The sequence below is a fragment of the Carassius auratus genome, unplaced genomic scaffold (genome assembly GCF_003368295.1).
Source record: "Carassius auratus strain Wakin unplaced genomic scaffold, ASM336829v1 scaf_tig00025154, whole genome shotgun sequence".
Classification (NCBI taxonomy): domain Eukaryota; kingdom Metazoa; phylum Chordata; class Actinopteri; order Cypriniformes; family Cyprinidae; genus Carassius; species Carassius auratus.
The window spans coordinates 89,043-99,989 of NW_020525399.1; positions in this window are offsets into that span (position 1 = coordinate 89,043).

The window sequence follows — 10,947 nt, forward strand, 5'->3', positions numbered from 1 at the left end:
TTTGCAATTGTGCTTTTACAGTCATAAATGCATTCAGGATTAATTTGAAACATATTTCCAAAAGAAAACCAATCAGAGCTTTATCAAAAAGTTGTAACATCTCTAGAACCGACATAAGTCAAAATTATCACTATAGTGAAGATGTAAAAAAATGTATAGACTTGTGGCAAAATAAATAAATAAATAAAAAATCCTGTATACAGGGACTTTTTTTCTTTTTTGCCATGCATTGTTCATAGAGCTCATTAATTGTAGCGGTGCCTCAGGTGTTTGCAGTGTGTATACAGTATGTGTATGCGGTCAGCAGTGAGAGCGCATAAATATAACGCGAAAGCACATTAAAATAATGCACGAGTGCGAATCTCTCTGTTCGCAGCAGATTTCCTTTGCTCTGTCACAAAACCGGTCGTGCTTGCTCAGATACACGCTGCTTTGCGAGGAGAGAGTGTGCACACTTAAAACGTGTCTCCTCTCACTTAAACTGCATCCTGTTCACTAACAAATTCACTCTATGCTCATGTGTTAGACATGAATTATTTTCGAACGTTTTTATTTCTAGCCTTTTACCGCAGTGAGAACGCTCTGATCCGTCAACATTGGCTCAGAAAAAAGGCGCATCACAGACAGTGTGTGAACCTGGAGTTAGGCATATGCGCACGATCAAATCGTGATTTTAGGACGTTTTCTTTTAATCGCACAGCCCTAGAATGGACTGGAAATGAACAGAAAATAATTGGTGGCCCACCTGCAATACCACCGCGGACCACAGGTTGAAAACCACTGATCTATTCTATAATCTTTGTAAAAAAAAGAAAAAAAGGTGTTAAAATGTAAGGTTAATTAATGTACATCCTGTTATTTGTTTGTTTTGATCCATTGCCCTGTTTAAAACTTATCCTATAATAAGACAAAAATCTACCTTGACACAAGTAAACATGTGACGCAGATATTACAAAACCATACCAATAAAGCATTTCTTTATGATAAAAGTTAGGGGTATTCATTAATGTTCTGAGAGGCATGGCCTCTATGTTTTCCAAGCAGAGGTCCAGACAGGGCCGTGCACAGACCTCTTGAGGGGCATGTGCTGAAACTGAAAAAGGGCACCCCCCCTCCCTTTTTTTATATCCAGATTATTTAGTAAGTTTTTTTGTCAGTATTATTTGTAGGGTCCTTTGTTTGTGAATTGCTCTTGTGTACTTAAATTGCATTTATAGAGAAAAAAATACTTGACTCATACATAAACATACCCAACATATCCAACATGTATTCGCCTACCTGGCAAAAATTTGATACTGTGGTGGACCAGGGATGTTGGTCTCTTAAAGGTCTCTTATTCACTACACTTTCCCTAAAATAAGCCAGCAATGAAAAAATAAATAAAAATAGTGTGAAAAGTACAGTTGCAATGAAAAGCGTTTCTGAAGGATCACATGACACTGAAGAGTACTGAACTGGAGTAATGATGCTGAAAATTCAGCTTTGATCACAAAAATAAATTACATTTTAAAATATATTCAAATAGAAAACAGTTATTTAAAATTGTAAAAATATTACACAATATAACTATTTTTGCTGTATTTTGGATCAAATAAATGAAGCCTTGGAATGAATCATGAATTACATTCTGCATGATAAAAAATAAAGATTTCACAGTGATCTTCTATTTTTTTTTTTTAGTTACTACTACATTACTGTGGTAAAACCATGTTTTACAACATTTTATACATGTGAGGACGAACGGAGAGTATACCATAACATGATTAGCCTAAATGTTAATAAATTAAGTGTATCAGCAATCATAAATCAAAAAAGAAATTTCTTAGAAATATAGTTATCTAGGTGACGAGGATCACTCGTCGCTATGTGTTAGTTCCAGTACAAAACAGCGCGGGGGCGCACCTGTTATGATTTTCCGATGGTAAAAACAAATTATATGTTGTTGTATTACTAATCAATATATAGTTTTTTTTTTGTCCGTCATTAAAACGGCGACAGCGCCTGCCGCTGCCGGCATCACATTACATTTTCATCTACAGGTTACAAACTAGTTTTTGTAGCTATATAGATGGATCGCTCAGTTTTTCCTGTGTTAAATGCATTTGGCCAAAATCGCATTTTATAAAAGATGAAATGCTACTGTATGCACGGGCTATTTAAGTGTTGGCTATGTATTGGCTATGACTAGATGGCAAATGCTAGCCCTCTCTCTCAGGCGACATCCCACATGTCTGAGTCAGTCAGACATCAAATAAATAAAATATGAGCCTTTATAGACAATGTTTAGTAGTACTTATTCAAACAACAAGATATTTATTTACCCTTCGCAAAACTTTGTTCAGCTCAGCTGTTGTCTACTGTGCGGCTGCTGTGGAACTTCAGTTGGTTCAATAGACCTTTTTCGCACTTCCGCATTTTTCGAACGGAAATACGTCAATGAAGTGTATTAGAACTTCCTGTTATCATAGCGGTCCGCGGCATATACGAAAAATGGCAGAGTCAAAGAGTCGCAGTTTCTGTTGTGTTCCAGGCTGTTCGTCTTCCAACCAAAAACAGCCCTACCTTTCTTTTCATTCTTTTCCTGTGGATCCAAACCTGAAACCCAAATGGATACAGGCGATCCGAAGAGAGGAAGGGCATAGTTTTAATGTTAAAACAGGTAGCACCTATGTTTGCAGCCGGCACTTCGCTCCGGATGATTACAGTGGTGGCTGCGTCGTTCTTCGCCTGAAGAGTGGTGTCGTCCCAAGCCTATTCCCTTGGAACAACTTTACTGCTCCTTTGAGAAGGGAGTCAGTATATGACAGAACCTTAAAACGTCAGTCTATACAGCTATGCTGTGAAGATAGCGACATGGTGGCTAAGGCAGCAAGGATGGATCACGACTATGTGACACACCCACCTGCAGGTAAGATTGTTCATAATGTGTTTAGTTAACGCTAGTCAACTATGTGTACCGTTATTGGATAAATGCATTTATACCTGAACAAACTGATGTTTATATTATAAGCTGTTCACGAAATTCAACTAACGTTAGCCTACATCTGTAACATAGTCTCATGCTGTCTAGCTGTAAGGGGCCAGAGATGGGCAGTAGGAGAGAGCGGGCACAACCTAACGCTTTTTGACTTTTTGACTCCATTTTTGTAAACCTACTTTGGGTTTAGAGGTTTTTTTTCCCAAAAAATTTTATAACACGACCATATAACAGTTTAAAATGTAATCCGATCTAATTAAAAAAAAATAATACAAGAAATCTTAAAATATTTTCTCAATAAAATACAATTATTAAGTGTTCATATAAAATAATGTATTTTTTTTTAAACAATAATGAAAAATGTATTGATGTAGCAGCTAGTAAATACACTGTTTCATCATACTAGCAAGTGTGAAAGTATTTAAAACAAGTGTTACAAATGGCCTTGTGTTAGGTTGTGCCCTGTTCTCCCCTATTTTAATTACATGTATTTAATTACTTTTGAGTATGTTGTCATTTGTATTTTCCTTAACAAAAAATAAATGAAGTGTAATTTGTAATTAAATACTTAAAATACTTTTTATTCTTAAAAATACTGTGTTGTGTTGAAATGTAGCATAAATATGTTAAGACTGGTTTTTAATTTCTTTATCTTTACAGGTGCTCTGGATGAGGCTTTGGATTACATCCATGACCTAGAAGCCAAATTGCAAAACACTGGTTTACCACCCCCTACTCTCTTCAGCCAATACTGTGCGTCAGACGACCAAATACGTTTCTACACCAAATTTCCATCTGAGAGTGTTTTTACTATTTTTTGGGAGTCAATTGCACCATCTGCACTTAGACTGGTGTACTGGACCAAAGCACAGAGGGCAGGTGAGGAAGGCTGCGAAGATCCCAGCCCACCACGTATCATGCCATTAATAGATGAGTTCTTGATGTACTCCATGCGGGTTGCTGTTGGCATGAAGGAGCAGCTCATTGCTGACATGTTTAATGTGAGCATTGCCAGGGTTAGCAGGGTTACCATCACCTGGGCCAATTATCTTTTTATGATGCTGAGCTCACTTCCCATCTGGATAAGCAGGGAAAAGGTTAAGTCCACTATGCCCCTTAAATTCCAGCGGTACTGTCAGAATGTCAGAGTGATACTGGACTGCACAGAAATTGCCCTGGAAACAGCCTCATCCCTGACCTTACAATCAGAAACATTTTCAAATTACAAAAACAGGACGACATTGAAAGGGCTAATTGGAGTTGCTCCCAATGCTTTGGTGACATTCATCTCACCCCTGTACACTGGGTGCATCTCAGATAAGGAGATCACCAGGATCAGTGGAGTCCTTCCCTTGCTGGAGCCAGGAGACGATGTGTTTTGGCAAATTATCAAGGACCTTTTTGTTTTGAAGAGTGAATTAATGTTTGGTATGTAAATAAAGTGTTAATAGTATGTAAATAATTTAATGTTCCCACATATTCTTAAAAATCTAATTAAATATAATTGTTATATTCTTAATATTTTTCTGTTGAAATGTGACTTTGATTTCACACAAAAAATAGATGAACAAATAAAACAATTTTGATCAAAATTGTGCATCATTTAATTTTTTTGGTATGCGTAACATCAACTGATTAATAAAAACTCATAACATCAAATATTTACAATAAACAAATAACATTACAGATCATCAACATTAAGACAAACTGATTGGTAAGACAAGATTAGTGTAATTTAAGGTATGCATTCATGTATGTGCCATAATAATATATATCTAATTGCTCTTCCATTTCCGCAATGAATGAGTCATCACGCCAAATTCTTTCCACGGTTAAAGTTGATAGGGTATCGGTAACAAAGTCACACCATGTCAGTCCTGTGATTGCCAGTTGGCCCTGAACCTGCCAGTAGTACTTATGTGAACGCCTCAGACTGGCGTGGCCTTCTTGCACCTTGAGGTGAGCAACCTGAGATGGATCAGTTTTTGTGCTGCTTTTCACTTCAACCAGGCCAAAAGGAGGTGACTCTGAAGGGTCATACACCCGACCGTCTGGACTGGCCCCGAGATGTGGTGCGTCAGGGTGAATGACGAACCCTGCTGGTAACACATTAACTCGCAACAGTTCAGCATAGTTTGCCAGTATTTCAGGCTCCACTAGTAGCCCACGCTTCATTGCAGCTGTTTGCTTTGTGGAGCCTCTGATCATCTGAATAGCTGCAGACTCCAGCTCTGCACGACACGCCCTACTACAACAAGCATCCCAAAAAACGACTAGCAGTCAGCCTTGTTCGCCGTAGCTGTGTCCACGCAGGACATTTGGATTGCTGCTGAGTTTCTTTTGCTATCTCGCAGGACAGCTGCGGTGACACTTCAAGAGACTGGAGATGCATTAACTGATGCAAGGTCGGGACAAAATGCAACCTGGGAAAAATGTGCTGCATCACAGGAAGGGATGGAAATTCTGGAGCCATGTGGTGTAGGAGGAGGTCACTGGACTTCTTGGGTGGACAGTGATAGGACATGGGGGATCCACGAGGGACAGACCCAAATTTAGATGGCGTCCACTCCATCTCAGAAAGCCCATCCAATACAACAGCCATGAGAGGTTGGGGCTGCACCTGGCTTAATTTGCTTCCAGATGCCATCATATATGGATCTGGCAGTGGTCCTAGACAAGAGAAACACAAGATTATTGGTCACACAAAAGAAAAGTCGTGAGTTGGTAAAAAAAAGGAAGAGTGAAGTGAGTTTGAGAGATATTTCATTGAGAGTAATGGGTGTGCAGAGCTGCGTACATAATGCAAATATGATTACATTTCATGTATGTTCAATGTTATTTTATTATATAGGTATCAAAAAAGAGGACATGTCCGGGAAAAAGAGGACGTCTGGTCACCCTACTTTCAGTAAAATAATAGTAAGTGAAGAAAATGCCGCAACCGCAGCAAGAAGAGTGAACACGCAAGAACGGGCAACTTTTGCCAACCGGCATTCTGTCTGTCTATAGTCAAACCTCCAGTTTGTGAGGCTCCTCGCTCTTTCTCATTGACCTGAAGCATTTACCTCTCACTACTACCTGTCCCTGGAGTATATTTGATACTATAACCGCATACAACAATAAAACATTACGTGTTATCTCACATAGAAATACACAACTTTACAAGACAATTTCAGTAACATTTCACATTCAACGTTACCTAGTAACGTTACAGCTTCACCAAATTACTGGTTGTTACGTTAATCTCTTGCCTTCTCAGTTAAACATACACACAACATATTCACTGCGATGTGTTATACCTTATATTACAAATTCGCAACACCTAAGATATACAGTTAACGTTAACAGAGTTATAACCGGTGCTATGGCTAAAGCTAGCTAAAGCTTACCTTGGTAATTGTGGATAAACTCTTCTTGGAAGAACTTGTATCCTTTGTCCAATTTGTTCCCTTTAGTGGACGAATGCACCTCCACACTCTTCACCACATCGGCGCTGGTGAACTTCGGAAGAAAACTCAGGCTCGTCGAAAACACTCTAGCTGACATTTCGATTTCTCCGCCAACAAAGCTCACACCGGAACTGGGTTTACACTTCGTTGATGTGTTTCCGGTTTTTGCGTAAATGGTCCATGAATATAGAGGGGGCGGAGTTATCAGCTTACTGACAGCTTGAGGATCGAATAAGATTTACAGAAGCTCATTTTAATAACTTTCATTTGCTAAATATTTGTAAAACAGACACACAGGCGTAAAGGGTAACCAATAGCATTGATTAAAAAAAATAATAATAAAAAAACACCACTAAAAAAAGGGCATTTCGCAGTGTAAGGGCATGTGCTCTGCACAGGTTGAGCCCTACCTGTGCACGTGCCTGCCAGACAAAATAAATAAATTAAAATAAATTGTTTTTATATGTATTGTAATTTTACCTTTAGAGCTGTGCCACGTGACAGAAAATGATTATTTTTCCAGTGTTTTCCTCATGAAATCTATACTGTTTTAATATTTTACTTAACAGTCCCTCCAGAAAAACACAGACTTTTTTTGTGATTGTTGCGAGCAAAAATCCTTGATTTCACGGCACGTTTTCTTAAAAAATGTGATGGAATATGCGGGATATCTTTTGCAATTTTATGCGATGAAATTGCGTGAACTTGCAAAAACTGCGGTTTGATGAAAAGAGAAAAAAAAGGTGATTCCCCCAACACCTTTTTCTCACTAGGCTACTACCTTAAAGGGGGGGTGAAATGCTCGTTTTCACTCAATATCCTGTTAATCTTGAGTACCTATAGAGTAGTACTGCATCCTTCATAACTCCATAGTCTGTACCGATTTTTCCGGAAAAAACACGACCGGCTGGAGCTAAAGAATCACGAGCGCCAGTAGGCTTTTGCGTTGATAGCGTTTGGAAGTTGTGACATTACCTTGAGGAAAAAAAAAACATCATCCAAAACAAACCATGGCTAACAGTCAGATTCAGCCGTTTATTTATGATCCAGAATCAGATCCCGAGGCTGAAACTGAACGAGAGCAGCAGCAGCAACGACTCGCTCCGAGCGGGGCTCGAACCAGCGTCTCCGGCATGGGAGGGGACGCACTAACAAGGAGGCAGAGATATTTTAAGCAGTTTTACTCCCCGCCTGCGGTTCCAACACACAATCGTCACCCTTTTTTGTTGGGATTGCATCATCCTTAAGAAATAAACGATACGCAAATCCATCGTCAAACTGGGCCTTGTTTGTAAAACAAGCATCTTCGAAATGCAGGGAACAAACACAAACACTTGCACAACTCCGTTGATGCTCTGTAAAAATAAACTCCATCCACTGTTCCCTTAATGCTGTTTCTCCTTTGGTAATCTGTGCAGGGTTGTCTTGCCCTGGCAACCAAAAAAACACTTCTTTTGTGACTTTTCGCAATGCTCTCGCTCTGATCAGTGATTGTCTGTGCACAGCCTCTCTCTGCTCTGCTATACGGGAGCGCGCGCTCTTCCGGCAGACGTGCCCTTAAGACCCATATAAGGAAATTCCGCTCCATCTAACCTCACAAAGAGCCATACTCGAAAAAAACTTTCCGAAACTTGTGACAAACCGGAAGGAGTATTTTGGGAACAAAAATACTCCTTCAAACGTACAACTTAATTTTTGAAACTTCGTCCATGTTTAGCATGGGAATCCAACTCTTTAACAGTGTAAAAAACTCAGTATGCATGAAATAGCATTTCACCCCCCCTTTAATGTAAAGAGTAATTTCTTATTACTTCCTATGATAAGCGAGCATACTAAATCACAGAATATTTAAGTTGCAATCTCTTACGGCAACGTAAATTATTTTACATACTACTAATATAATTACAACTGTAAGTTTTTGGTACTGTTCTGTAACAAAAAAGTGCAATCTTACAACTGTAAAGTTGCATCAACTTCTGAATGAAACTACAACAGTGCTTAGTAGCCTAGTGAGAAGGGGGTGTTGGGGGAATCACCTTTTTTTCTCTATTTCATCAAACCTCAGTTTTCGCAAGTTCTCGCAATATAATTTGGCTCCACTGTCATGTAACAAACCGGGAAACTGCTTTGCGCGTTCTTTTGTGCTTATTTTTGTTGGCAAATAAGAATGATTTGCGCGCTTCAAGTTTCACCCTGGTTTCACCGCGGGATTTGCAGATGATGTTCACGTCACATAATTACGTCACTTCATAAGGTTCCCATGGCAATAGGGAGAAATGGCGCTTTACTTGTGTGAAGTAAACGCAAAATTTTTCAACTTTCTGCTAATATATATGTGAGTTTTTGCAATGAAATTATGAAAATCATGATTATGAAATCATGCTAGCCCCACATATTTGGCTTTCTGAAATCGGCAATTTATGCGGCAAAAGAGCGACATATTTGAAAAATGCGGCCCCGCATAAATATGCGGCCTTTGGCTGATTATGCATTAAATCATGCGATCGCATAATCGCGTTTTTCTGGAGAGACTGACTTAAAAGCATTATCTGCTAAAACAGCTAATAATCAAAACGTTCTCATCCTGAGCATAAAAAGATAACTAGTAGACTGCTCTTCTGGTTCTCGACCTGGACTGTTTTTGACCCTGGTACTGCCCGCCGTTCTCAGCCCTGTCTGCACCTCGCTTGACCCCTTGTATGTCCGACCATTCTCCTGCCTACCGTTTTGGATTTGTTGCTCCTTCTCTCATTTTTTAGTGAATTTTAGTGAAGTGACATTCAGCCAAGTATGGTGACCCATACTCAGAATTTGTGCTCTGCATTTAACCCATCCGAAATGCACACACACAGAGCAGTGAACACAAACACACACTGTGAGCACACACCCGGAGCAGTGGGCAGCCATTTATGCTGCGGCGCCCGGGGAGCAGTTGGGGGTTCGATGCCTTGCTCAAGGGCACCTAAGTCGTGGTATTGAAGGTGGAGAGAGAACTGTTCATGCACTACCCCCACCCACAATTCCGTCCGGCCCGAGACTAGAACTCACAACCCTTCGATTGGGAGTCCAACCCTCTAACCATTAGGCCACGACTTCCCCGTGGTGCTCTCGGAGACTGAGCGCACGACCTGCCTGCTGAGCAGTTGGAAGCAAAGACTGAGTTTTTTTCCCCAGTTGGTTTTTGTTTTGTTTTTTGATGTTAAGACGTTCCATTTAATAAAGTACATTTTCAGCCTCATTCCGCTCTTGGATCCTCATCTGTCCTGACACTGTGCTGCAACCACAACCATCCCAACATCCTTTCTCTTTATTTTCCAACATAAAGGATAGATAATTTGATCACTTAAGAACTTCATGAACTGTAATTCAGAAAACATGTATGTATATGTTCACTATACTTTGTATTTAACTGAATTTGTAATGTGTCCTTAATAACACAATAAAGTGTTACGTGTTAAACTCATACAAAATAAAGTGTCTAGTGTCATCTTTTCTTTTTCTCTTCTTCTCACTGGAGAATTGGAGGTAATTATTACTAAGTTACTGAACATAGTCTTTAAGGTAGGAAGGTATGATCACTTTTCTTCCAGACTTCGTGATAGAAATGCTGGGAGTGTCCTTGCTTGCGTTTAAGTCTGTCACACTGTATCTGGGTACTTCTGCATGCTGTCTGGTCTCGGTTTGTTCCTTTACTATCACTTTGTCCTTCCTGAGGTGTCGGCGGTTTCTCCTCAGAATGTTTCCTGAGTCAAGCTGGACATCATAAGATCTGTAGTCCACAGGTTTCACAACAGTCGCTTTTCTCCATGTTTTGTTCAGCTCTCCTGGCTGGACATGAACTCTGTCTCCTTCTTTTAGAAGATTTAGGTCCTTTGCATGTCTGTTATAGTATACAGCCTGACAGTTTCTGTTTTCAATCTGCTCTTGTCGTGAATGAATTACCTTTGGTTGTAGCAGGTTGTCATGCATGGGCATCAGAGTTCTAGTTCTCCTACTGAACAGCCGCTGCGCTGGACTTGCTTTGATCCATTGTGATGGTGTATTTCCCTGATCAAGGATGGCGAGGTATGGATCTTTCCCGTCAGCTTTTGCCTTTTTCAACAGTCGTTCTGCAGACTTTACAGCTGATTCTGCCATCCCATTGCTCTGTGGGTATGCAGGTGAAGATGTTTTGTGTTTGAATTCCCACAGTCTACTGAACCTTTTGAAATCTTCTGATGTGTATTGTGGGCCATTATCAGAGATAACGACATCCGGTATACCGTGTCTTGCGAAATGGGCTTTCAGCTTACGGATGACAGTGATGGATTGTGTGTCAGGTAAGTAGTCAAGCTCCCAGAAATTAGAGAGGTAGTCAACAGTGATTAGGTAGTTTCTGCTGTCTAAAGTGAATATATCTGTCCCCACCTTAGACCACGGGCTACTGGGTAGTTTGTGAGACTGTAGAGTCTCCTTCTGCTGTTTCACATCCATAGACCTGCAGACGTAACATTTCTCTATGAATGTCTTTATCTGTTCATT